This window comes from Mustela putorius, unplaced genomic scaffold, assembly GCF_011764305.1.
Source record: "Mustela putorius furo isolate JIRA1106 unplaced genomic scaffold, ASM1176430v1.1 tig00000139_pilon_pilon_pilon, whole genome shotgun sequence".
Classification (NCBI taxonomy): Eukaryota; Metazoa; Chordata; class Mammalia; order Carnivora; family Mustelidae; genus Mustela; species Mustela putorius.
The window spans coordinates 6,452,743-6,480,141 of NW_025421293.1; the positions used below are offsets into that span (position 1 = coordinate 6,452,743).

At 54.7% G+C, this 27,399-nt stretch overlaps 1 protein-coding gene and 1 long non-coding RNA gene across 5 annotated transcripts in view; one reads left to right on the plus strand and one right to left on the minus strand.

Moving 5' to 3' along the window:
* Window positions 1–138: 138 nt before the first annotated feature.
* On the minus strand, window positions 139–4,494 carry LOC123390687. The gene is made up of 2 exons (XR_006605231.1): window positions 4,238–4,494; window positions 139–1,412 (listed from the first exon to the last, which is right to left on the minus strand). It is a non-coding gene; the product is annotated as an uncharacterized LOC123390687 (long non-coding RNA).
* Window positions 4,495–16,717: 12,223 nt separating this feature from the next.
* Window positions 16,718–27,399, plus strand: part of LOC101674939 (NADPH--cytochrome P450 reductase) — a 60,215-nt gene continuing 49,533 nt past the window's right edge. The window contains exon 1 of one of the 4 annotated variants that reach the window (XM_004761635.3): window positions 16,718–16,979. The gene's annotated coding sequence lies outside the window, so the exon portion shown is untranslated. Of the gene's footprint in view, window positions 16,980–17,315; window positions 17,430–17,485; window positions 17,934–19,126; window positions 19,277–27,399 lie in introns of those variants that run through there. The other 3 variants (XM_004761634.3, XM_013061010.2, XM_045074976.1) reach the window with 3 other exon arrangements.

Consider the following 27,399-nt stretch of genomic DNA (forward strand, 5'->3'; position numbering starts at 1 on the left):
TGCCCAATCTGACCCTAGCCTATCTCCCCGGCCTTCTCTCCGACCACCCTCACGCCTTTCCCCCACCCCCCTGCTGCCGGGACTGACCAGCAGTACCGGTACTGGTGCGAATTGAACAGACGACCGGCAGGAAGCATCTGAAAATGAGCAAACTCTTCAGAAATGGGCACGGCCACTTGTGGCTTGTGATGAGCAGGGCACTAGGAAAGCCCTCCCGGCCCAAACCTCCCCTTCCGTGTGCCTCTCTTGCACTGCCCGGAATTCGACCATCAGAGGCCCATTCCTGTGAATCGGGCTCCTGGAGCTTCATCCCTAATGGGACGCTGGCAAAGACCCGGGTCCAGAGCTCACACTGCGCCCAGAAATGTACGGCACAGAAAGGGGAACTTCTTTGGCTAAGGACACACAGTGAATCTGTGACGGGGCCAGCAGAGAACCCAGGTTCCCCGACTCTTGTCTCTGTTCTGCTGTTCTGGTCGCTGGTTGGAGGAGTGGGCTGGCAGACAGCCGGGACCACAGGTGGGGACTCTCTTGAGCCTGCTGGAGTGTGTTGACGCCAGGAGCCCAGGCAGAGAGACCGGGGGCCTGGTACTCACAGGGCATCCCAGGGCCCCCTTCCAACAGACCCACCCGCTGTGGCGGGCAGTGGCATTGGTGTGGGGGAGCACTCCAAACCCTTTGGGGGGAGGGGGACTCTGCGGAGGGACCCCTTCTCCCACCAGGCTGGGCCAGGCCCTGGCCGAACTGCACCCTGGGATCTCCCTGGGGAGCAGTGAGCAGAGAGGGCCCCTCCTGAGCCCGGATGGGACTGCCCTCTGCTGCCCCCCACTCCCGTAATCCTGGCCCCTCGCAGAGACCAGCCCCACCTCCACTCAGGCTCCTGAAGAGAGATTTCGGCAGAGGCCATAAGGGCACAAGAGAAACATTCTCTTCCCTAGACCCTGGTCCTGCCCCCTGCCCCATGCAGGGCCACACCCCCATACCCTCCGCAGAGCCCAGGCCTCACCCAGGAAGAAGCAGACCAGGATGTTGGGGAGCACAGGGTGGCCCCCTGCACATGAGACCACAGCAGCCCACCCACCACCGAGGCAAGAGTCCCCTCCCCAGGGCGCGCGCTTCAGTCTCCCCCCACCCCATCAGTGCAGCCTCCTGGCCCAGATTCAATCGTGCCCAGCCCCCAGCACCCCTCAGTTAGTGCTGTGGACTGAACCATGTTCCTCAGAAAAATATGTTGAAGACCCAACCCTGGTCCCTGTGAACGTGATCTTCTTTGGAAGTAAGGTCCTTGCAGATGTCACTTAGTTAAGACAGGTCACACTGGAGTACGGCGGGTCCTAAATCTGGTCACTGGCATCCTTGTAAGAAGCGTACATGGGGACACAGGGACCCAGAGACTCAGGGAAGGGGCAGCCCTGTGAAGACAGAGGCAGAGATTGGAGGACGAGTCTACAAGCCAAGGAACACCCAGGATTTCTGGAAGGCTCCAGAAGCCAAGAAGAGGCAAGGGACAGATTCCTTCCTAGAGCCTTCAGAGGTTGCACGGCCCTGTCAGTGCCTCAATTTGGGGCTTCTGACCTTCAGAATGATGAGACAAAACATTTCTGCTACGTGAAGCCAGCCCGGGGTGATTTGTTACAGCAGTGTTGGGAGACGAAAACAGGCTCCCCAGGCGCCTGCATTCGGCCCATCCCCGTCCTGCACAGAACCCCAGGAGCCTCCCCAAGCTGACACCCCAGGCCCTCACCCCAGCCCTGGCCACCTCCCTGCTTGGCTCCGAAGCAGCCTCTCATGGCGGGAGGAAGAGGAGAAGGGGAAGCGGAAGAGAAGTGACATTTTGAGCTTGGGTGACTGGCAGCCTGCGGGGAATGGGAAGGCTGGAAGAGAAAGGTGGTCTCCGGGCAGGGGTGGGGAGAGGAGGTTTTGCCACTTAGGTCTGATTGTGTAATTCCCCAGGGGTGTGCAGGCAGAGATGATGGTAGGACCCGGCCCCTGCTGCGTCTTCAGACCCCATCCTGAGGACTGGTGCCATTAAGGCCCAAGGGAGGCTCTCTGATCAGGAGGCAGGGGGGTGGGGGGCGGGGGGGGGGCGAGGCTCCATCTGCTCTCCCTGGCTACAGGGGCAAGTCATTGGGCTTCTCTGAGCCTCAGGTCCTCGTCTGGAAAGAGAGAGCTTTGTCTGGAAAGAGAGAGCTTTGTGCCTGCCCCGCTGGAGGGAGATTATCGATGCAAATGAAGGGGAGGGGGTGAAAAATGGTTCTTTCTAGAGTTCAGCTTGCAGGCGGGGTACTGCTCCTGTCTGACCTTCTGTCCCCCTACCGGCAGAGGAGAAATAGGAGGCCGTCAGCATGAGAGGCCGGGACAGAGATGCCTGCTGGGCTGTGCATTCAACAAACAGCCCCTGCTGGGGGCAGAAAGGCTCTGGCAGCTGTGACAAACTGGGCCATTCATGGTGGCCGTCTCCAGATAGGTGTCTGTCCATTTGTCCCCGTGATCTCCTGAAGGACGGGACCACCTGGCAAAGCCTGCGTCCACTCATTCACTGAACATCTGCTGAACACCTACTGTGTACCAGGCACCATTCCAGGCGTGGGGATGTGGCAGGAGAGAGGGGGCCAATGTCCGCTTACCTTCAAGGAGCTTAAGGATGTGCGTGTGTGTGTGTGTGTGTGTGTGGCCAGGGAGGGAAAGCTAATCAGCAAACAGACAAACAAGAAACCTTGAACTAGTGATAGCACAGCGCCCGGGCATCAAAGCTGGGTGACGACACAGAGAATGGCAACTGTAGATCAGAGAAGGCCTCCTGGAGGAGGCCCCATCTCTGCTGGGACCTGAAGGAATCTGAGGAGCAGCCACCAGAGGGTCAGGGGGAAGAATGTTCCAGGGAGACGGAGGAACAAGAGCAGGAGGCCGGGGATGCGCTCAGGATGGGACAGAATGGTGGGGCGTGAAGTATACAGCAGGCGCTCAGTCAGTGCTTATTGCCCTGGGAATCGCATATGGCTTAGGAGGCTCTGCTCCTGCTGATGGCTTGGTGCTCTGAGCCCGCCTGGCCAAGGATCATAGATGCTCGGAGCCTGAGCCCTGGCAGTGGCCATCCTGACCCTTTCGCCTCTCCCTACCTACCCCCCTCCCCACTCCCCTTCTCCTTCCTTCCTTCCTTCCTTCTCTCACCAAATAGCACCTGAGCACCTGCTATCTCTTGGGCCTCATCCCACGCGCTGGGGATGCAAAGACGGCAGGGCTTGGTCCCAGTGGGTTCCGGTGAGGGAGAAAGAACCCACGGCAGCCCCGGGAGGCTCCGGGAGAGACGTCTGCCCACGTTGTGCAGAGCGCGGAGAAGTGGACAGCCAGCCCTGCAGGACCCACAGGAGGCGTCCCAGAGGAGGTGATCCCTGAACCTGGCCCAGGCAGGGGGAGGGGGGCAGAGCAGACCTCCCCAAAATCGACTGAAGAGAAGGGTGTTCCGGGACGAGGGACGAGCGTGTGTCAGGGTGGGGGTGTTCAGCCTGGCTGGACCAGAAAGGGTCCGCAGGGGCATGTGGTCGTGGAGAGGCCAAGTGGGAAGGGTTCTTGGGCTCCAACTAAGGGCCTGGATTTAATGCTGCAGGTAGAGGAGACCCCTGGGACCCTTCCCTACTTGTTTTACGGTGCTGGGGTCCGAGGGGAGACACACAAATCCACCGAGCGATAGAGCGGACTGAGGCTGCCTCGGTGCACCCAGGGCTCCGGGAACCCTCGGAGGGAGGGTGTTTAGGGACAGAACAAGGTCCAACCACAGGCCTGAAATCTTTGCCAAAGGGGGAAACAGCTCTCTCTGGGTGTCCCGTGGGTTGGGCCAGCCAGGGGCGTTCCTGTGGTTGGCAGAGAAGAAATCTAAAACCCTTGATCCTCCTGTTTGTTTTTTGTTGGTCTCCACGCCCAGGTGTGGCCCCTCTCTAAGTCTCAGGGCTCTGGGTGCACAGAAGGGTCACCTGGCCTCAGAGGTGGTCTGACTGTCCTGGACGTAAGGCCAAAGCCCCGGTCCCACCTGCCCCAAACTCCCTGTCCCTGCTGTCCTAGAGAGATCCGGAGGGCTCTGCTGCTGGGGATGGGGGGTGGGGGCAGGGTGAAGCTCTCTGTCACCATGGCCATGAGTGCTGGGAGCCCACAGAGCCCAAGTCCCTCCCTGTCCTGTAAGGGAAGACAGCTGGCCCCAACCGCAGGTGTCAAATCCCGCTAATCTGGTTTCCCTTCTTACCTGGGATTCAAAGAGGGAGCCTCTCCTGGGGCCTGGGTAGGGGGAGGGCGGTGGTTCCCAGTACCAGCACCCCATCGGTCTTTCTTCCCTGGGGTCACCCCATCCTGGGCAGGGAAAGAGCGTTCGTGTGAGTGTGGCAGCCTAGGGACGTCCGAAGTGGCTGTGTCCCTGTGTGCGTGTTCAACGTGGGAACAGGAGGACAAGTTCGAAGGTGCAGGTGACACAGCACAGTGACTCACCTACTGGAACATTCTTCCGGTGGGAAAGCCCCTTGTGCAGGCTGGCTCGGCCTAGGGGCCCTGATGGCTGTGCCAGAAAGACCCTCCAATCCCCCCCTGGTCCCAAGAGGAAACAAGCCTGTCCCGCAGCTGCACGGGGCACAGAGGAAAGTCCCACACACCAGCCTCCCTTTCGGCCCAGAGACTGCGTCCCCTGGAGGCGGCTCCCACCCAGGCCTCTGGAGCCACTACAGCTCAGTCCGTCCTGGTGTCCGCAGGCCCTCTGGGAGGTTTGAGGTGTCCCTGCCTGCCTGGAGTCCAGCCTCGAGCCCTCCTGCGGCAGTCCCTCCCTCGAAGGCCCTGGGCCCCTCCTTCCCCAAGGGCGCTGGGCCCTCCTGGAGGCTTCTGCACCTGGAAGAGGGTCAGCTTTCCTGAGAACCAGAGTCTGGCAGGAGTCAGGTTGCCGTGGGCTGCAGGGAGATGGCGGCTGGAGCTCAGGTTGCCGCTCACCCTGGGAGGCTCTGGGCGGTGTTACGTAACCGTGCCGGCCCTCTCCGGGGGCTGGGAGCCCGGTCTCAGGGCTTTCGGCGATCCTGAGCCTGTCATCCCACCCTGGGACCATCTTACAGATGAGCATACTGAGGCTCAAGGAAGGCTGTGACGTGGCTGGTAAAGGCAGAGTCTTAATGAACCCTGGGGAGATGCCCCGTATCTAGAAGAGCGCCCTGTGATTTGTCACCTCCTCCCCTGCTTTCTTCCTTGTGGAAACTACCTCCCAGCTACTGACTTTGTATGGATGAAGTCTTTCCACAGAGCCAGCCCCCGGAACCTCCTGTCCTCTGCCCCCCACCTGGCATGGCATGGAATGCTCTGGAAAAGGGAATGAGGAGCATGAGGCCAAGGCAAGGGTGCCGTGCCTGCTTCCTTCAGCACCAAGTGAGCACACCCCGGGCTCCCTTTCTAACCATTTCACTGCACACAGCTCTTCAACCATGGGATTGGCCCCCTGCTCCCTGCCGTCAGGGACTCCTAGGCCGGGACACGAGCTCCAGAAAGAAGAGGAAGCTGGGTTCCCTGAATAGCCACCTAAAACAGGGGTGTCATCTGACCCCAGGTGGCCTTGTAAGGTCACCGCAAAGGCCACGCCATGAATCTTTAACCTGCCCAGCTCTAGAACCATCTCCAGAGGGCCACAGCCTAGAGACATTCCCGACTCTGGAGAGATCCCCATGGGGCACGTTGGCCGTTGGCTGGCCAGGAGGCCAGAGTAGCCCCCCGGGCACAGGCTCCTGTCTGTGGTCGGGCTCTCCGGCCTTGGCACCCAGGCACTCAGGCCCCAGGCCCTGCCACTGACAAGCTGTATCACCTTGTGCAAGTCACCCCAGTCCTCACTGTGCCTCAGCTTCCCCCCATGTAAGACAGGGATTATAATCACCTCCTGCGGTGTGTCGCAACAAGTTTGTCTGTGTGAAAACGCTCTGTGAGCCGCAAAGAGAGGTAGACAAAGGTGTGGGTCACAAGGCTGGGGGGCACCCCACATCGTGGTAATGATAACCTTCCCTACTCTAGGGAGGGACAGCAGGGGAGCAAGATCACGGAGCTCTTGGTGCCTGCGTGAGCTGTCTCTTGCCGTATAACAAGGGATCCCAGATCCCAGCAGCCTGAAAAACCAGATATATATTACCCTGCAGTTGCTGTAGGTCAGAAGAATTGGGAGCACCTTCTCCAGATGGCTCTCCTCACAGCTGGGTTACAGCTGGGACTGCCAGTGTCACCCAGGGAGGTGACTGGGGCCAGAGGGTCTGTTTCCATGATTGCTGGCTCCCATGGCCACTGCCGGGAGAGCCCAGTGCCTGTCTTAAGACTTGGGGTCTCTTCATGAGGCTGGCTTTTCCCCAGAGCTGGTCCCCAAAAAGAGAGTGATGCAGAAGTCTTTGGGGACCTAGCTTTGGGTCACATGTCATCCTTTCTGTGGATGCTAGCCGTCACAGAGGCCAGTCCTGATACGGCATGGGGTAGCCAGAGGCAGGATCATGGGGGACCAGCCTGGAGACTGGTGGCCACAGTCCTCTGGCCCAGGACTTACCTCTCCTCCCTCTTATGCCAGAACCTTCCCTTCTTCCTTCTCCCTTGCTCTCTCCTTTGTCACCAAGGCCCATCATTGGGCCTCTATGATGCCAGGTCCCCAATCCCCCCTCACTGGCCCTAGCCAGGGAAAATCCTCCTCGCTTCTGTCCTGAGCACCCAGGATCCTCTGATCCAGGGTGTACATGTTACCTACAACCTTCGTTGGCTCCCCAGTGGACACAGACTCCCAGGTAGGGCACTCAGCCCCATGACTGGCCGCCCCCGTCTCTCCAGCCCACGCAAGGTGATGCGTTGAGGAAACAAGGCAGCTGAGGTCTGTTTGGACCAGTCTGCAGACACCTCGCTGTCCTAATCGTCCAGCAGTGACTGAGTCCCTACATGCTGGGTCTCGTGCCAATGCTTTGAGGTGAGTTATTATAACTATTGCTAGCTTAGGGATAAAGGAACTGAGGTTTTGGGGGTGGCATAACTCGTTCAAGGTCCCAGAGTGGGTGGGAATCGTCATACCTGACTCCCGATGCGGGGGTCTGAGGCTCTCCAGCGCGAACTCTCCAGGGCCCTGTTCGCAGGTGCACAGTAAGCCTGCGGCTCTGTGCTGTTTTGTGAGGGGGAAGGGCCTGGCCAGGGAACCAGCTCTAGGCTCAGCCTGATGTTTTCAGTGCCCAGCAGGGGTCCTTAGGGTGGGGACATTTCTTAGACACAGATACCCTGGGACTAATCCCTCACACCACGCCCCTGGGCCCCATAAAAGGCCACTATGGGGCTTGAGTCTGGGGAAGGCAGGCCGGTGCCCACATAGGACCTGACCCTGCTGATCCGCCCTGCCGAGGACACCCCCACCCCTCGCGGCCCAGGTGGGTGCAGGGCAGGATGCTGGGGGTTAGGGGACTGGGCGCCAAGTGCTAACAGGTGGCAGCACTCCTCACCCCTCCGAGGGGAGGCTGGATCCCGTGGAGGGCCAGGTGCAGGCTGTGCATAATTGATGGGACGACTGGACCCGTGGTACCGAGGCAACTGGGGGCGGGCAGAATGGCCTGGAGGAGCCTGTGTGAGGAGTCAGGGTAGCTGGAGGGGCTCTTCCGTGTCCTCTGTCTGTCCCAAGCTGGCCGTGGAGGGGAGGAAGGAGCTTGTGTGGGGCCCGTCTCCGACCTGCACCCGGGCCTGGCACTACCGTGGGGCAAGTTCTGGACAGAGATACTGAACCGAGGGCTCTAGTCCCAGCCCTGCCGACTGATTGATTGTGTGACCTCGGGCAGAAGCTTCGACCTCTCTGGGCTGAGTTGTCGCATCTCTAAAATGAGGAGGTGTCACGGGATGGTCTGGAAGTTTCCTCTGGGCTGACGCCCTCCGCTCCAAGTCAGAGGGAGGACGGGGTGACGTGCTCCCATTCCTGCCGCCACCTCGGCCTCACCCGCCGCTACCCTCGTCCTGTCCTTCAGCCATTTCCAATTTCTGGCCCTGAGTCCCCAGCCCAGAGACGGGTGACTCTGAGGAATTTTCCAGGGCCTTTTTCCATGGTCATCTTCTCTGCCTCCTGAAGGCTGGCCACACAAGGCTGTGCGGCCCGCGTGTCAAGGACAGTGTTTGTTCCGTGCTTCCAGCGGGCCTGGGGGAGCCAGAAGGGTGCCGGCCTTATGCAAGCTCTCAGGCGGAGTTCCTGGGAAACGAGCCTTCATTTTTCCAGCTCTGTGCTTCCTGGGCTCCCCAGGGAGTGAAAATGTAAGGCAGATCCCTGGCCCCTTGAATGGTCCCCCTGGCAGGGTGAATGGGGATTGTTCTGCCTCCTGAAGTTTGGAAACCACCGCCTTAGGGGACCTGGGAAGGGGCGGGGGAGAGGCTGAGTCCCCTCTACAGGCAGACGGGGTTGCTGCCTGCAGCCTGGTAGGCTCGACGGCCCCCATGTTGCAGCTGGGTCGGCAGCTCTCTGGAACTGGGCAGCCCAAGGCTCCTGGCTTGGGCCGGGAGCGAGGAGGGAGTTTCTAGGGCTCCTTCCTCCTCCTGCTAAACATGAAGCTTTCTTGCAAAACACGCTCTGGGCAACGAGGTCACGATTGTTTTCTCTTTCCTGAGCAACAGCGTCTTTTCCTCTTGGCAGCTTTGGCAGATCCAACGTTGCCAAAATGATTCAAGTAATCCTATTATTGGCCCATCGGATCTCCAGGAGGGGCCAGATCGGGTTTCCTTCCTTGTGGGGCATGAGCCCCCCAAAGGCAAAGGGTTTCTCACAGGCCATGGGGGAGCTGCCTCTGTGGGGAGAGGGGGTTGGGGGTGGGGGAGTCTCTCAGGGTCCCAATTCGGGGCAAAGCCTCTTCCTCAGAAATGCACTAAGGGACGACCACCTGGGAAGAAGTTTTTTTGAAAAATAATCTGAAAACCAGCATAGTGATTGGTGTCAAGGGGTCGATTACTGTCTTTTACTAGAGCGCTAGTCCTCCGAACTTACTGGTTCTCCAGGGAAGCTATGGTTGGGGGCCTCCCACGTACAAAGTGCTGAGCTTTGGAAAGCAGGTGGGCCCAGACCTGTTTTACAGATGAGAAAATAGGCCAGGACATGGGGACCACCTACCCACGATCCCCACTTGCCGAAAGAAAGAATCCACCTGAAAATCATTGCGGAAAGACACCGAGCGTGAGTTCTAGCTTTCCCGTCATTACAGGCCATCCGTCTGTGACTTTATTTCTCCAAATGGGACAAGCTTCGGGTGTTTGTATCGGTAATATCGCATCCTTTCTCTTGAAGGGGCCCCAGTATGCATCAGGCCCTGCAAGACCTCCTCCAGTCCTGCCAGGGTCGCTCAGGGGGTAGGTGACGGGATGGTGGCTGTTTTTCCTTCCACCTCCTGCTGGCCTTCCTCCTGCCCCTCCCTACGCCCAGTCCAGTCTTGTTCCTACTGTCCTCGAAGTGATGGGTTGGTATGTTTCACCTGCTTCGTTCCTGTGCAGAGGTGGGTGGTAGGTTCATGGGAACCCAATGGCATAGTATTCTTACCTCATATCAATCAGACTTTGAAATAAGCCTGTAATCTCTGTTGGAGGGGATTAGATTAACTCCTCTTATGAAAGGTAGAAGCGACACGGGGATAGAGGTACGTCGGCTCGTTCCAAGGGAACTCAAGCCTGTCGGAGATTTCGTAGACGCATGGGTGGCCCGAAAAGGCAGTGAGTGCTCAGTCGCAGCATGGATGCAAAAAAGAACCTTAGAGCCATTAGTTGAAGAAGTGATTCCGTATTGGGGGTGGTGTTCGGGCAGATGCTGTGGGTTTAAGAGGGGACCCTGAGAGTTTCCATTTCCGGCAGGTGCACGGAAAGGGACCAGTTGATCATAGAGGTAAGTGAGCACAGGAGAAAAGTTCTCAGGGTGGGGTTTGGGCAGAAGAGGCTTGGAAGCCGTGATGGCCTCAACTCGGGGACCTTATGTCAGCTCAGTGTTGTTGCTACATTTGGGGCAAGTCGCTGTCACCGGGGCTGCTCACCCCTTCCTCCCGGCTCTTCTCTGTCCCCATGGTGAGGCTCTTGCCTTCTGAGAGCCGGCGCTCCTACCTTGATGCTCAGGCCTCGCTCAGCCTCTACCCCTGCTGAATGAGGTGTGAGATACCTCCGGGGGCCTGGGCTTCTCCAGGTGGGACCCAGGAAGAAGTTTTTCGTAACACAGATGCTGCAGAGGTAGACTGTGACGCCAGGGGGGACCCAAGAGTCCGACCCTTCCTGCACTGCGAGCTCGCCCACACCCCAGACCAGGTCAGAGCCTCTTTTCCTGGACACAGTAGTAGTCCTCTTTTGGGATTGTGTGAGGTTTTAACGAGATCTGCGACCTACAACAGCATCTCTTGGAAGAGGGGGGCTTTCCTTGACACACAGAGTTCAGGGTCCCCTCTCCCCCCGGGGTTTCTGACTCAGTGGACTGGGGAAGGGGTCCAAAATCGGGCATTGTTAACAAATTCCCAGGTGGGCCGATGATCCCGGGTTGGGGACCACACTTGGAGAATCGCGGAACTACTCGTGGGTTCTCAATGGGGAGTTGGCCAGGACATCAGTCACCAGCCCCTCAGGGCCAGGGACCAGCTCTAAGCCGCTTTGGTTTCTGTGAAGTGGCTGCTCGGGGCGGGCATGGGTAGACACTCTCCGCGTGTGACGGTTTGAACCACGAGTGTACAGAAGCCAAGCAGGCTCGTCCTTAGAGGCCTTTCCCAAATGGTTGTCCATGGGAGCTGGTTCTCACGATAGCAGCTGGCCGCCGCCAGACGGTTTGGGGAACATAATCACGGGCCTTTTTGCAATATTGGGGGAAAGAGGGCCAAGATCTGTGGTCTAGCCGCACGTGGACAAGAATGTGGACAGTGTGGTTTTCAAAGCCTCCCCTTACAGGGCCCCCCTCCTGTTTGCTCTGCTGTGGCCAGATGCCAGCCCCTCAGCTCTAGCTGCAGAGGAACCCACAAAGGATTTACCTTCAGTTGCATAACCGAGAGAGGAACAAAGGGAGGGTGAGGGGGGGCCCGGGTGGGGAGTCAGAAAGAGGAAGGAATCATGGCCCTGGAGAACGACCATGCATTTGGCCTTTACACACAGGAACCTGCGTTCCTCACCCAGACCCCAAGGGGCCACGTTGCAAGGGCCCCCTGGGATCTGTCCAAGGTCACACAGCCTGTGGGGCCTTGGCGGTGTCCAGATTGGAAGCCCCATCTGCTGTTGCCAAAGACCGTCCGTTCCTTCATTTCAGGGCTGCCTCTTTGAAATCGTGGGACTTGGGATGTGGTGAAGAGGGGGCCCCAGTGTGGGGGAGGGGCAGGGAGGCTGGGAGGAAGGTCTGGGGGAATGTTTTGAACACCTCAGGGAGGCAGGCCGGTCATCATTTGGGCTTCACTCTTCCTAGCAAACCCCCAGCTCTGCCTTCTCAATCTGGTTTTGTGTTTGGCTCTTTCTGAGCCAGACTTTGGACACCCCCCAGTTCCGGGGCCGAGTTAACCCAATCAGGCAGCGGTTCTCCTATTCCCAGGTGGCTAAGAACAAAGGTTATTTAAAACTTCAATTTCTGCCGTGCCTCCAGAGATCCTGCTCTAGTGGCTGGGGTAGGGCTGCCCTAGGAATGGGCACTGAACCGGTGGACAGCCCCGTGATGATTCTGATGGAGACAGCCCACTCACCGGCCTCTGAGACATCCAGGGCCCGTGCTTTCCCCTGTAGGGTCCAGGTTTCAGGGATTTATTTGGCCCAGTGCCCCAGCTGCCTCCAGCTTTCTCTAGGAACAGTTTGTCCTGCCCTCATAGCACTGTGTCCACACAGCAGAGCCACACTTGTCCCCAGTTGGCCAGGTCACCCCGCAGCCAGCTGGCTACACACACCTGGGACATTCAGCCCAGTGGCCAGGCCCTGTGCTTGTTCCAAAAAGGACCTGGCTCAGGACCAGACAGGACACCTGAGAGCTAGGAGGCTTTGGGCAGGCCGAGCCAGGCGTCCCTGACCTCTGAAAGGAATTAGGTCTGGAGCCCTATGGAAAAGGGACTCAGGCAGAGAAGCCTACCGTCTCTGTGCAGAAAAAACTGACTTTGGGGTGCACCAGGCAGAGGGGGCAGAGGATACAATTCCATGTCTCAGATCCCTCACCTGAAAAAGTAGGGAGAAGACCACGTGCTTATCAAAGAGCTTCGGGAAGTCCAGAGTCCTCCTAGGGACAAGCTCAGGTGTGAGTTTGGGGGGAGCCCCCCCCCCGCCATTTTGCTGAGAAGGAAACTGATTTCTTTTTTTTTTTTTAACGTTTTTTTTAAACGATTTTATTTATTTTATTTGACAGAGAGAGAGATCACAAGTAGGCAGAGAGGCAGGCAGAGACAGAGAGGCAGGCTGAGCAGAGAGCCCAATGCGGGGCTCGATCCCAGGACACTGAGATCATGACCTGAGCCGAAGGCAGCGGCTTAATCCACTGAGCCACCCAGGTGCCCCGGAAACTGATTTCTTGTCCAGGAAGGGACATAAAGAGACTCCTCACACATCACAGTCAAAGCAGAATTTGCGTCTTTATCTCCTGATGGGGGTTCTGTACCTCTGTGCTTTGGGGACTGCCCTGGCCCTGGAGGCATCAGGAAATCGACAAAACCATTTCCCCTGCACACGCCTGGAAGCCTCCCAGTGGAAAAGGGCCAGAGAAATGCCTAATAAAGACTTGGAGGGCCCCTGGTGGCATTTCAGACATCCCGCTGGAGAGCTGGTGTGACCCTGAGTGTGTTTGGGCATAGAGGAGGCTCCAAGTTTACCAGCCTCATCCCTCTGCATCTGTGGGGGATGTCAACCCAACTTCTCCAATCTGGGATCCTCTTTTTCTTATAAGAGGACAGGCCAGCCCCTTTCAGGCACGCTTGGAGGGAGTTCCTGCTCGAGACAAGAGCTTGCAAGGCATGACCTTGGAGATTCTTTACAAGTCTGTGTGCCCATGTAGGAGGAGACCTGAGTCAGAGGGAGTGGGTTAGAATCAGGCTGCTGGGACACTCCTGACTTAGAGGTTAAGTCTGGAGCCCTCAGGAGAAGGGGCTGCCCTGGGTGCAAGGGCGGGGAGCCCGCACCAGCATGGGGAAGGGTTTCCCTCCAAAGTTGAGAGCTGAACATAGACTTCCAGGGCTGAGTGGTTGCCCCAGGGGAGCCAGGCCTGGCACTCCCAGGGATGGAGGGCGGTGAAAAGGGTTTGAACAGACTTGACAAGCTTGCTGATGGGCACCAGGCTTATCACAGTGTACACTTCCTAGTTGTAGGATCTCAGGGAACTTGGGACAAATCCCTTCGTGCTCTGAGCCTTTGTCTACTCCTCTGTCAAGTGGAGATAAAAAGGGATACTTTTTTTTTTTAAAGATTTTATTTATTTATTTGACAGACAGAGATCACAAGTAGGCAGAGAGGCAGGCAGGGAGAGAGGGGGAAGCAGTCTCCCTGCTGAACAGCGAGCCCGATGCGGGGTTCGATCCCAGGACCCTGAGACCATGACCTGGGCCAATGAGCCACCCAGGCACCCCAAAAAGGGATACTTTTGAGAAGATTTGCACTAACGTGTATAGAATTTTAAGCACAGTGCTTGGGATCTATTTGGTACTCAGTAAACAATGGTTAGTCCCCTCTATCCCACAGCAAGCGGGAGCGCATCGCAAGTGCTAAGTAAATGTTCAGGTATAGGACAAGGGAAGACTCCAAGGGATCACGGAGATCAAAAGGTACTGATAGAAGGTAAGACGAGCTTTGTGGGATGCTACATGTTTAACAGCTGCTCCCAGGGACAGACGCTTTGTCTGTCGCGGGTGCAATGAGCTTTGACGTGGTTCACATTTGAGAGAATCTTATTCGGGGCAGGTGTAGGACTGGACTGCCTACAGCCGAGAAAGGCACCCCACTAGCCCCTCATCACTTCCTTTGAAGACCACACATTGTTGATGAACCCTTAAGGGACATAAAACACATGAAAAAAAAAATGACATTCTTGAGAGCTCAGAGGCTACGATTAAAATTTACAGAATGTACCAGAATTTGTCCAATCTTGCTGGAAGTAAAGAGTTTTTGGAGGAAAATTATGAAGATAAAGCTTGAAAGATGAGTCAGGGCCAGCTTTTGAATGCCCTTGCATTCCGGACCGAGGCGATCCGTCCGCCCCACACACTTTGCGCACCTGCTGTGAGAACGGAAACAGTATTTCAGACCTCATCCTTGACAGTGACCTATCTGGATGGGAGCAGCGGGGTTTGTCCGAGAACCCTGAAAGCGGTATCTGGAAAAAGTTTGATAAACCACTTCCAGGGTGAGATTGGGAATCTGTTTCTTTTAAACCATGCCAGGGTCAGGGGTGGGGGAAACTACAGCTGTACAAGAAGAGCCCCGTAGGGATGATTTGGCTCCTCTGTGCACACTCTGCCAATGTTACAATGGCGTCAGTGCGGCTTGTCGACCGGAAACCCCACGTGTGACCTGAGCCATCGACAGGGCAAAAAACTAGGTCGGGCAGCTAACGGTGGGAAGCAGAGGTGGGGGCACAGAGCAAAGAGATGGACAAGGATGCTGATAATGTGCCTGCCGTGGATCGACGGAGGAGGCCAAGTAGAAGGTCAAGTAGAAATATACACAATCATGTTGAACTGTGTGAGCACGGGAGCCAAGCTGCGGTTTTAATGACCTCCCCCACCGTTAGCCGGACTCAAGAGGTAGCACATAAAATGTAGGACAACAGCCAGCCACAAAGGCATTTCTTTACCAGCGTGGAAGGAAGGACCAGAATAAAGTGCTCAGCAAGGTAAAAGGTGATTCTTTCTGGGCAGTGAAGAAGATAAAGGAGAAATGGTGGGGAACTGACAGGAAACTCGTTATCTGTAACCCACCTGTGTCTGATTTTGATTTCAGAAAAATGAAGTGTGTAGTCAATAGAATTGGTTCTTCTGCCAGAGAATGGATTGTTTGGTTATTTATTTTTTTAAGTGTTTAGGTATTCAACTTCAGGTAAGTGAACATTCGCAAGGCACAATGTGTCAAAGATACCTCCTTCATTACCCGCCGCTCCATCCCAATTTTCCTAGTCTCCCCTCGAGACAACCGGTGTTAGCACCTTCTCGTCTCTCAAGAGAGGCAGTGGGAGTTCAACCAAATCTATACACAGTCTGTACATCCTTCCTCCACTTTCCTCCCCGCTAGGATGTTTTCTAAAAACAGTAGCTTTCTACAAGTGCTGTCATTACTTCCCTTTCCTTTTGTCAACTCATCTCAGCAATGAGCTTCCTCATTTCCTTTTTTTTTTTTTTTTAAATAGCTGAGTGATATTCACATTCGGGTGTAGCAACAAGAAATGCCAGCACGTTTCCCCACACCTGCACCAGCGGTGTGTCATCAAGCTTCGGGTTTGTCATCGTCATAGGGGAAGAAAGTTTCCCAGCTCGAGTTTTGATTTGCGTTTCTTTAACGTGTGGGGTTGGAAATCTCTTCGTAGGGTTAAAAGCCATTTGTATTTCTTTTTTTCTGTGCACTGATCATTTGTATCTTTTGTCCATTTTTGTTGATTTTTTTTTCTCACTAGTTAGTGGGTATCCTTATGAGCAAAACGTGTCCTTCGACACTTAATAATAGCAAATATCTCCCATTGGTCTTTTGACTGCCTGTAGGTCTTTGTCACACAACAGGCTTTGAGTTTTCCGTAGGCAGATTTTCCAGTCTTTTCAGTTATGTCTTCTGGGGTCTGTGTCATAACTCAGGCCTCTTGGAAAGTAACAGAAACTCTCCCATTATTTTTTTTGTAGGACTTTTCCTCTTTCTTCTCTATTATTTAAATCTTTTCTCTACCAAGAATGTCTCTTCATGGAAGTGTGAGGTGCGCATCTAACCTACTTTTTCTTCTTTTTTTCCAGCGGGCTAGTGAGAATGTATTTTGGGGAGGATGGGTATAGAGTCAGGAAGGTAAGGCTGTGGGCAGAGTGAAGAAGTTTCCCTGGCAGTGGGTGTAGAAGAAACCGGAGTGACACGTACAGTCAGGAATCGCTGAGATCATTCAAGTGAGAGGTGAACCCAGGGAGGCCTGAACTAGGGCAGGGGCAGCAGATAAGCTAAGAAGTGGGGAGAGGGTCCTAGAAATAGAAGCCACAGGACTCACTTACTGGTTTAGTGGGGAAAAGAAAAAAAAAAAAAAAAAACACCTGTTCCTGCCTGGGTGATCTATTATTAGCAGAGAGAACTCTTGAGTTGTCATTTCTGGCCTCACAGAAGCAAGGTACGAGGATTCAGAATCAAACACTGCAGATTCCCTGGGACACCCCCACAAGATGTTCAAGGGTGTTGGATAGGTGGGAGGGAGTATCAGAGATCCGCAGAAGGAATTCCTCCCTGCTCTCTTGAGGGCCAAGCGAAGGAGTTACACGTTCTGTTCCTTGGCTGGACAGGGTGCGCCCCACCCCGAGGGCGACGGCATTCATTTCATCTGTTGGAAGGACTGGTTCCTGACAGACTGGACCTGGAAGTCTAAAACGGGGGCCCCGGGAATAATCCTCTGTTTACACAGGACTTTACTATTTTCAACGTATTGGTTGTTGGTGGTTGGTCCTGTTTTTAAAGGTGGAGAACGGCCTCTGGAGGCGGGGAGTTGCTGACTGTTCGGAAAGGAATTCGCAACAGAGCACGTACTACTACTACCAAGGGCAGGGACTTCCATTTCTAGAGACTTACTACCGCATTGAGTTACATTCCTCAGGAGCACGAGTTCCGAGGCCTGATCCTCCTGACCCTATTAAGTAAGAACCACAGCAAGAGGCAGAAGTGGGACTCTGACCCACCACCCAGGCAGCCAGACCTTTCACGCCCGAGGCCCTCCGCCCTCTCCCCGCCTCTTCGGTCCAGTCCGCGCCCCCTGCCTGGTCACTTCCCTTCCTCCGCCCCAAGCCGCTTCGCATTCCCGTCCCGGGCCTCTGCGATCGGTCGCCCAGACCCAGGTAAGGGGGTGGGGGTACTAGGCGGCGGAAGAGAGAGAGCGCGAACACGCGCGAACGGGAGCCGGCGGCAGCAGGCCAGGCCCCGCGGCGCACAGCCACGGCCCCGCCGAGGCCCACGAGGCGGAGTAGCAGGCCGGGGCAGCAGCAGCGTCGTGGGCGACACCAAGTACCGCCGGCGGCCAGACTCCAGCCGCCTGCAGAGCGCTGGGCCAGGCTCCGGGGCCCGGCCGGGGCGGGGCCGCCGAGGGGGCGGGGCCGGGCTGTACCAAGAGCTCAGAATTCGCCGGGGGGAGGCGGGCCCCGAGAGCGCGCGCGCGGCTCGGTTGGGCGGGGCGGCGCCCCCGGGCGGCCACGCCTCCACCCCCGCGGCCGGCGCGGGCGGTGGTAGCGCCTCAGTGGTGCGGGCCTGCGTCCTGCTCAGGTGGCCAGAGTGCTGCCTGGCCGCCCCGGGTGAGTGCGCGCGGTCGCGGTCGCGGTCGCGGTCGCGGTCGCGGGGTTGGGAGGTCAGGGCGCCGGGGTTCAGGGGGCCGGGGTCCGAGACCCGACGGCTTTCGGCCGCTTTGGCTGCCCGGGCCCTCACGCTAGGGCGGGCTCTCGGGCCGCGTCGCTGCCTCTCACGACGGACGGTTGCGCGGAGAGCGCGGCTTCGACCCCGGTCGTTCCCGGGGCGGCCTTTCGCCTCAAGCTGACGTCTCAGCTTGGGCTGAGGGGGGTGGTTTCCGCGGCCCGGGGCGCCCGACGGACCCCACGGGCGAGGGCCCAGTCTCGGCGTCCGAGGGCTCGGGCTCCAGTCTCCGCCGCGTCGCCATGCTCCGCTAAGCCACTTTTCCTCTCTGGGGCTCAGTTTCCCTGTCTGTACAATGGGCCCGAGGAAGAGGCCAGTTATTGAGGTAACTCACGGAGGAGACGCTCGATGAATGCGTCTACGACCCGAGTCTGACCCTGCAGCATCAGGTGGGCTCCGCTGAGGGCTCCAGGGACCCTGCCAGCCCTGCCTCTCCTGGGCATCACTCTGGGTACAGGCAAGGGCATCCCTGGGCGGGGGGTGGGGGTGGGGGTGGGGGCGGGCAGTGGCTCTCCAGGGCAGGTGCCTCGGTGGCCGCTGCGACCCATCTTTGCTGGGCTCCGCTGGGCAGCCGTGACACCCTTAGTTCGTGGGAGCAATTGGGTAAGAGGTCAAGGTCTCCTGGGAGGCGAGGGGGCTGCAGGAACTTGACCTCGACTTTTTGCTTACATTTCTCAAGACCGTTGTGTAAGCTGGAGAACGGTACTGAAGAGTTTGGGTCCAGTTCAGAGAACGTGGCTGCCCCCTTGTCTTCGACTTTTATGAAATAACAGCCTTCCTCTGAGCTCCGCCAAACTGGAGAATTTTGTGCTCGCGCCCGGAGGGAGACGGGGCTGGGGTGGGTAGTTCTGGATTTGAATCTCGGCCCCCTTGGCAGGACACTTACCTTCTTGGAGCCTTCGTTTCGTCCCCAAGGAGGACAGCTAGTGACACAGCCCACTCTGCCGCCTACGCAGGACTGAGGTTCTGAGGCTCCAAAGAGAAGGTCTTGGTCTTGGGGGGTGACATTGAGGATTGGGATATTCCCTACATGCGGAGCGGTTAACTGACCCTCCGGGATCCAGCATCCTCCCCGTGCAGTGCCGTAATTCCTGAGGCCCTCTCGTTGGCAGACAAGACCTTGGTTAAGTCCTTCGAAGTTGTGCCCCTACAGATCCCCTCGGAGTGGTGGCGGGGTTGGCTCGATCCGGAAAACAGCCCCAAAGCCCCAGTTGGCAGAGCAGCGAACCCAGAAGGGATCCCTTGCTTTTCTCAGCGTCCCTCTAAAGAAGTCTTTTCTTTTGGAGGGAGTGGGGAGTTCTCCAGCTTCTCAGGGGTTTGCTTAGCAGCTGTGATGGGAAACTGTGTCATTGGGCAGATAGCTTGGTCATTGTCTCCGTTGCCCAGAAAACAGGGCGGCGTGTCAGAGAGTGGAATATTAGCTTCCGGTTGTGTTGGGGGGCGTTGAAAACCGCCCGGGTGGTGGGCTCTTTACTCTCTGCAATTCTTCGTGTCTGGCACTTGGAAAAAGAGCCGTTGGGTTTGAGATGCAAGGAAGCCCAGGGACATACTTCAGCACCAGAAGACAGGGTTGATCTCAGCCGGCGTGAGTAAGGCAGGTGGATCCTCCTGGGTGGTACGAGTTTGGAAGCGGCCACAGGATTTGTTGGTTCCTTGGGTTTCCTGACAAACCTGAAATCTGAGGACCTGCCAGTGACTCCCTGAACTCCTTGAAAGTCAGGATCTGAATTAGGTAAGGCCACCTGTGTTCAGGAGAGTGTTTTGGAATCAGAACGGCTGGGCCCATCTAATATTTATTGGCTAAACCTGTGGAACGGTTCAGGTTCGTGAGAATTTAGCTCTTCAAGCAGTTCTTTTCCCCCTCATGGAAGCTTCTGTAGTTTTAGGACCTTCCATGTCTCCAGAGAGCCCAGGTGCTCCTGCAGCATCGTTGCTTTCTTGTGTTTTAGAAAGGAGCGAAGCATCTGTCGGGCTAGGGAGGCAGGGGTCAAGGATCCTGACTTACAGCTCAGGCACTAGCACCTTCTGGCGAACCGCCCCAGGCCAGTGAGCCTCCACTTAGTGCTTTGGGATTTACCTTATATGTCAGGTTCATTTAAAAATTAAAATCAGGGAAAAAAATGAAATGGAGAAATGGCTGTTTATATAAAAAAATGTATTTTTTTCTGTTGACGGAAATAATAAGTGCTCATTATTAAAAAATCAAACTGTTAAATACACAGTGTGGTTAGTGAGCCTCCCTCATAGCCTTATACTGAGATTAAAAAAAAAAAATCACCACTAGTGGTATAGTATAAGTTCTGCAGATATTTTCTTCACATATAAAGACATTTATTATCTAGTTTTTTTACTTTAAACAGAAATGTGTTGCTGTTTAATTTTACCGTAAATTTGAAACATGAAGTCGTACTGTCATACTGTTTTGAGGCTTGCATTTAATTACCATGATAGATCACTGTCTAAAGCTCTATCTCATTTTTTTTCTACCTCATTTTTTTTTTCCCAACTCATTCTTTTTAAAAATCTCATTCTTTTTTTAAAATGATAGAATATTTGAGTCCCTGGTATTGTGGACAAAAATGTGTTTTTTTGCAGCTTTTGCTCTCATGAATTCTGGGACAGTGAGTAACCTCTGTTCTTTATCTTTGTATGATTGGGCAAATATTTTTGTTTGATGAACTCCTGGAAGAGCTGGATCAATGTTCATGAACTTCTCAGTGTCCTCACTTAGCAGATACTGAGTACTCCACGCCAGGGACTATTTAGGTGTTGGAGTTTTAGCAGTCAACAAAACACAAATCCTCCGTGGGTCTAATCTCTTCCTGGGGGCAAACAACGCACACGATTGTCAAATGATGATACGTAATTTGAGACTTAGCTTTTGGTGACATACCAGATTCATTTAAAAATTAAAATCCGCAAAAAAAAAAATTTAAATCCGCAAAAAAGTGAAACGGAGAAGTGACTTTATATAATAAGAATGTATTTTTTTCTGTTTACAGAAAAACTAAATGTTCATTATTTAAAAAAAAAAGTCATAGGAATATGTCTTATAGACAGTGAATCCGTCATATAGTCGGAGCCTTCCACTAAGACATTTTCTTGACTGAGAAAAATAATACAAAAGGGCGCGTGTGTGCGTGTGTTTGTAGAAATGGTGTGACTTTTGAGCTTAGCGGTACTAAACTCCCCTCCAGAAACATTCCCGTGTTATGTTCCCACCAGCAGAGACTCAACGTTTTTAAAGTCAGAATCCTCAGGTCCGTTGTGAAGACGAGCTGCTCATGGCAGAGATGCTTTTATTTTAGGAAAATTTATGCTAGACTCTTTCTGAAGTTTGGCATCATTTGCTCAAGGCTAAGGGGTGAAGCTGAGGCCTCACCCAGGACCGTCTGCTTCCAGAGCCCTCACTTCCCTTTTGTGCTGTGTTATCTCATTGTCTGACTGTAGAGGAGTGTCTTTTTATTTTGGTGGAAGGGAAATCACCTAATACATATAATATAATTACTTAATAATATGACTATTCCTCCTCGTTTCCAGTACCAGAGCACCAATAAGTATGTCTGTCTGTCTCTCTCTCTCTCTTTTTTTTTTTAAGATTTTATTTATTTATTTGACAGAGAGAGATTACAAGTAGACAGACAGGTGGGCAGATAGAGAGGAGGAAGCAGGCTCCCTGCTGAGCAGAGAGCCGGATGCGGGGCTCAAGCCCAGAACCCTGAGATCATGACCTGAGCCGAAGGCAGGGGCTTAACCCACTGAGCCACCCAGGTGCCCCATGTCTGTCTCTTAATTACAACAATTTTTGGCAGTTGGCGGGGGAAGGCGTGCGCCCTGGGGTGGTTCATTCGGTTAAGTGTCCGACTCTTGATCTCAGCTCAGGTCTTGATCTCAAGGTCGTGCGTTCGGACCTGCTTCGGGCTCCACACTGGGTGTGGAGCTTGCTTAAAACCCTCTCTGTTTCTCCCTCTCCCCCACACCGCCACATCCCCCTCATGCTTTCTATCTCAAAGAAAGAAAAGAAAAGAAAGAAGAGGATGGTTACCATAAAAGGCCATATATAAAGGTTGTCCTCGGATGCTGGGAGGCTAACTGGGAGGGAGTGGGAGGAGTGTATGTTCTACTGGCTTCGGTGCCCCTCAGTATGTCTGTTTGTAGGTCCCACTGTCCATTTCACTCTAGTGGAAGAACCACAAATGAAATGAGTATCTTGTGGCGAGAGAAGTAATGCCAGTTCTCTATTATTATTATATAAGCTACAGAACAAAGCTGCCTTTTCTGTGCAGTTCTGTTGTCCAGCATTTGATAGATGGAGGGCGGGGAGAGGCTCCTGGGGGAGAGGTAGCCGACCAGCTTATACAGGCGTTGGCCCCCGCCAGGCCTTCTGTCTTCAGCCATGCAATGGGGAAAAGAAACCTGCTTCACCTGCCTCCCGGAACAGTTCAGAAGGTGTTTCTTTTTCCGGCAGCTGATTCTCGCCATTCTTGGCAGTGTTTCCGTCCCTGTGGAATGACACTTCAGAAACACATCTCTGACCCTCAGGGTCTAGGCGTCTATGTTTAGGGCCTGCTTCAGGCCCTCGACAGGTCGGACACGGCGGGGAGCAAACATAAGCGGTTAGGGCAGGGCCTGTGGGGCTCATTCTTGAGATAATGCGTGTGAAGTGCTTGTCCTTGGTCCTGAGCCCACAGTGCGCTGGGGAGCACTCAGGTTGGGCCTTTACTGGGGGGGGGGGGGTCACGCAGGCTCCGCAGAAGAAGTAATGTTTGGGGCCTTGGAGGTTAGGTAGGAGTTCACTGAGCCCACCAAGGCTCACCTCCCCCGGTGGGGGCCGTGTAGAGTGTAGGTTGTATGAGGCTAGGAAGCCTTCGGGGTCTTGTGAACCATGCTAAGCGAGGAGAAGGCATTTATTTATTTGAGAGAGAGAAAGAAAGAGAGATCATGAGCAGAAGAGGGAGAGAATCTTAAGCAGTGTCCACGTTCAGTGCAGGGCTCCCTCCCGCCACTCCAGGATCGCAACCTGAGCCAAAGTCAAGAGTTGAACACTTTACCGACTGAACACTCCCGACGAGAAGGCTCTGAAATAGGTCAGTGATGTGACCAGCACAGAGCAGCATTTCTCATGTTGGGTTTTCAGACTTTTCTATGGTCAGTATCTTCCTTTCTGGGTGAATGCATCATTTGGGAATCCTACTCTGCTTCAGTCTGTCTGCTACTGTTCCCGGCGTTCTGCGTTCTCAAAGCGTTTTTCCTTTCCCTAGCCCCTCCCAAGGGGCTGTCGTGTGTGTGTGTGTGTGTGTGTGTGTGTAGGTGGTGGTGGAGTCCCGTGGGGCAGACCGTGGCTCTCTGAAGGCTGGTCTGTTGGTTGGGTCCACTAGAGCCTAATACATCAGCCTGTTACGACTGATGCCGGTCGGTGTGCCAAGTCGGCTAGCTCCAGAGTAGGTTGTGAACAGGGTGCGTGGGGGTCCCAGTCCTTCTTCTGGGTGTCTTGTGGAGAAAATTGCTGGTATGGTCTTGTTTCACTTATATGGCGGGGGAAATCTCCTTTAATTGGGGTGCTGGAAGGGGGAGGCATTCTGATCTTTGCATAGCGTCTGTACACAGCTCAGAGAATCAGGTGCCTCCCAGAAACGAATTCGTTTCAAGGCCAAACTGGATGAGAATGATGGGCCAAATGCTGGTGTCATTGGCCACGGATTGCTTCTCAAAGAACTGGATGCTTTAAGAGACCCTTTGGTAGGAAAATCGAGTGGAAAAAGTTGGCTTTTGTTTGTCTAGTTGTCCTCCCAGGAAAGATGGACTCTGTAGGGTGTGCCCTCTGATGTGGGACTTATGTCATTTGCTTCTGGGTGAAATTTATGAATTCTGTTTAGTCACTTTCTTATCTCCCCTTTTTTTATCTTCGCTGCCTTTTCCCGTGACCCCTCCAGCCCCCACCCAAGCTCTGCCTTCCCCATGACCTGTCCCTTCGGTGCTCACGTAACAGCCATGTGACCTTGTGATACTTTGGTCCTTGCTGGCACACATCAACAGGGCACTGGGTAGGCTGGGTCTGTACAAAGGTTTGAGGGCTGGGTAGGAACACATGAACTGTGCTCACCCCTGAATTCAGGGGTGTTGACGCTATCCGTAGGTCACCGGGGTCGGTTTTCAGCACTGCAAACAGGGATAGTGCTTCTTGAGTACACGGAAGAACGTTCCAGCCAATTGTGCCCAGTTTCTTCTAGGGGTGGGGTGTAGATTGGGACACATCTCAGGCATCAGCAGGTTTTCCCCATCAGGAATTTGCGGTCCAGCAAAGAAGAGTGTTTGCTGGTTTCAGTTAGGGGTGTCAGAACCTCTGTGATTGTTTAAGAAACCAAACAGTGTCACGTGGGCAGGCTGCGTGGCTGGCTTTATGTAATGTGATTTGCAAACTCTAAACCAGCCGTTTAGCAGGGCAACAGAGGTGAAAACACCCATCCCTCGTGGCTCCCCTCTCTCCCCGCCCAGGAGGTCTCTTTCTCCCTCTTAGCGACCTCACTGTCTTCCTGGTACCTGAATGCTCTAAAGACAAAAGACTGGTTGGCCTCTGCCTTCCTCTGCGTTCTGGGTTTCCACCACCAGGCAGTCCTGTCAGTCCTGTCCATTTTTAGTGTTCCGTGCGCTCTGTTTTTCCCCTGCTGTGGTCTTACTAAAGCCCCTTCATTTCCTGCCACACTCGCCCCTAATTGGCTTCCCTGAGTCCGTAATTCCTTCCCGCTCCTCCCCGCTGCTTCTCAGGGTCCATCCACGCTGGATTGGTCTCCAGGCCCTGCTAGTATCAGCCCCCCTTTGCTCAAATACTTACGGTCCCTCTCGCTGTCGAATCATTTGCTGCCTTTCCTTTCCTCCTCCATGTGCCCCCCACAAAGGATACGGAAGTGGCTCGTAATTGAAGGAGCCTAATCTTCCCTCTCTCTAATGGCAGTGTGGTTGGAACAGAATGTGAATTCAGTGGGAACAGGGAACCTCCCCATCACTGCCACGAGAGTAAGCCAGTGCGTGGTCTGCAGCCAGGCGTAAGGTAGGCGCTCACTGAGTGCTAACTGGCTGACCAGGGGAGCGAGTGGGCTAATGAGCGATCATGACTTCTCTCTCCGTAGTCTCTTGCTTCCTCCTGCATATGAACTGAGCCCAGATACCCATGTTAGGGCTGATCTGTGTTTTTTAGGATTACTCTGAGTGCAGTATGAACTTTGGGGCCAATTTTAATTTTGCAGCTCGGTGTGACGGTTGAAATGTCTCAAGTTCCTTCTGCAGTTACTGGTTTTTTCAGTAATTCAGTAATGAATCATTTTATAATTGAGAAAGAGGAGGAACTTGGCTCCCCCATACTATCCTAAGTCTCTCTAGATATTTCTAGATTGTTATTTGGAGGCCAAAAACATGAATCAGTGTGTTTATTTTTGAAATGCTACTGCAATAAATAAAAGGGGTTCTAGGGTAACCTTTGAGTGTCTGTTGTGTGTCAGGCCCCGTGCTGGGTATTTTATGTCTCGTGTAATCATCAGAACACCCGTGAGGATGGTCAGTGAGGGGCCTGAGACTGAGTAGTCATGTGCCCAGGGTCCCAGCGTGTGGAGGCGGCAGATCCAGGGTTTGAACTGAGGTCCATCTACCTCTAAGACCCATGTTCTTTCATGGCTTACCTGGGTTCTAAGTCAGTTGAATTCCAAGGCCGTCTACTCAGCCAGACCCCGAAGGAAATAACTAAAAGCTGAGAGCCTAGTAGTTGAGCGGACCCTGGGAGGCAGGTAATCTTGTGAAAGGGCAGTCAAGGCAAGCTGTTGGATTAAGCGTAAAACTCAGCTCAGAGCTTCCTAGAAGGCAGGCTGAAGAAGGAGGGGATTGAACAGCCAGCAGTACTGGGAAGAGGAAGCGGGTCAGCTTAGCAAGAGAAGCACTTTTCTCCGGGCCTTCCCCCGGGGCTTGTAGAACAAGGCAGTGGCCAGTAGTGTCCATATGCAGCAGGCATATGTAGCCCACCTATGAGTACCAGGCCCTCTTAGAGGTGCTGGGACCATGCTTGTGTGTGGATAGGCCCGATAGGATGATGGTGGCGCAGGCCCCTGGCGGAGGGAATGTTCCATGGAACAGAGGAGCATGGCCCACAGGGAGCACTCCCTGGGACCTGCTCCGGTAAGGGCAAAGAACTTCGGTCTCCATTATAATACAGCACAGGCGGACCTTTGCGGGGTGGGAGCAAGAGGAGACTTGCTGGGCCGTGTTCCGGCAGGAGAGGAGGAAAGCAGGAGACTGGAGAGTGGGTGGGGAGAGTCCCTCTGCCAGGTGGGAGGCAGGCAGGCCAAAGTGAGGTCGTGAGGCTCTCAGCACACCCCACGTGCAGTGTCCTGTCATTGTGCTAGGAAAGTCAAAAAGCCTGGCTTGGCTTCTTGCCCCTTCGTGAGTGACCACAGTGGAGCCAGGACATGTCAGAGGCAGTGCTGACCCCATCCCAGTGCTCCCAGCCGTGGGGTCAGCAGGCTGTACCCCCCAGTTGGACTGATGACTGGGTTGACGCAGCCATTCGGCAGCCGTCAGCCAGGCGCCTGTTAGGCTAGGCCTCCTGGTACTGGGAGCTCGGAGACAGGAGGTGGCTCCTGCCGGACACCGGCCTCTCCCCTGTCTCCGGGGGTGCTTTTGTTCAGAGCAGCGCCATCTCCTGAGGGTACCGCTGGGATGTTAACTGCGAAACACACCCCAGGTCATTCATCAAAACAACTTTTAGCCATAACTTTGCCCTGTTCTGATAAGGTTTTGCAGGGCAAAGAAATGGAGGAGAGGGCGGCTCTGATGCCCGCTGGTCTGGGTTCGAATCCCAATGTGACCTCTTATCCCTGCCTTTGGCCAAGGTCCCTAACCTCTGCGGCAGTTAGAGCTCCTGTAGCTCAGAGGGTTGTTGCAAGGATGAAACGAAATGGAAGAACATTGTAGTACAGGTGCTTAATGCCTGTTCGTTGTCACTGCGGTTGGTATTTATTTAGATGTAAATAGATGAGGCAATTGGAAAGTGATGGTGGTGGGGACCTAGGGTGTGTGGCTGCCAGTGATGCCTGGAGCTAGCTGTCCAGAGCAAGGGGAGGACAGAGCAGGAAGGGGCGTGACTGCCGATGGGTATGGGGTTTTCTTTGGCGGGGGATGGAAACGCTCGTGAATTAGTCGGCACTGGGGTCGCCTCACTGTTGTGCCGTGGGGGGGAGTATATTGAGAGCTGCTGAGTTGCACCTTCTAAAATGATGAATTTTATGGTACGTGAATTAGATCTCCATTTTTAAAAATCCAGTTAATCAGCCACCGTCCTTGGGGTGCCTGGGTGACTCTGTTGGTTAAGCGAGCAACTTTTCGGCTCAGATTGTGATCTCAGGGTCCTGGGATTGAGTCCTGAGTCTGGCTCTGTGCTACAATGGGCATGGGCTTGGGATTCTTTCTCTCTGCCCCTTCCCCTGCTCGTGCACTCTCTCTCTCCCTCTCTCTCAAATAAATAAATCTTAAAAAAAAAATAATAATAATAAGCCATGAGTCCTTGAGCAGGCGGGCTCCCACCGATCCTGCCGCCGGCTGCCCGTCACCTCAAGCAGGTTGTGTACACCAGCGGCAGATGGGGGCCGCCTGTCTCTGAGCTTCCCCAAATTTTTAGCCCTCTTGAGAGGGAGCAGCGTGTGTCCTGCCAGCCGAAGCACTGTAGAGCGGGGGCTGGTCCCTCTCACGGGCTTCCTCCCACCGCAGCCGCCTGGACTTTTTACACTGGGCTCATGGAGTCACATGGGAAGAGCTACTTGCGCTACTGAGTCCCCTCGGGGGAGCCAAGAGCTGGGCAGAGTCACCTGGCCT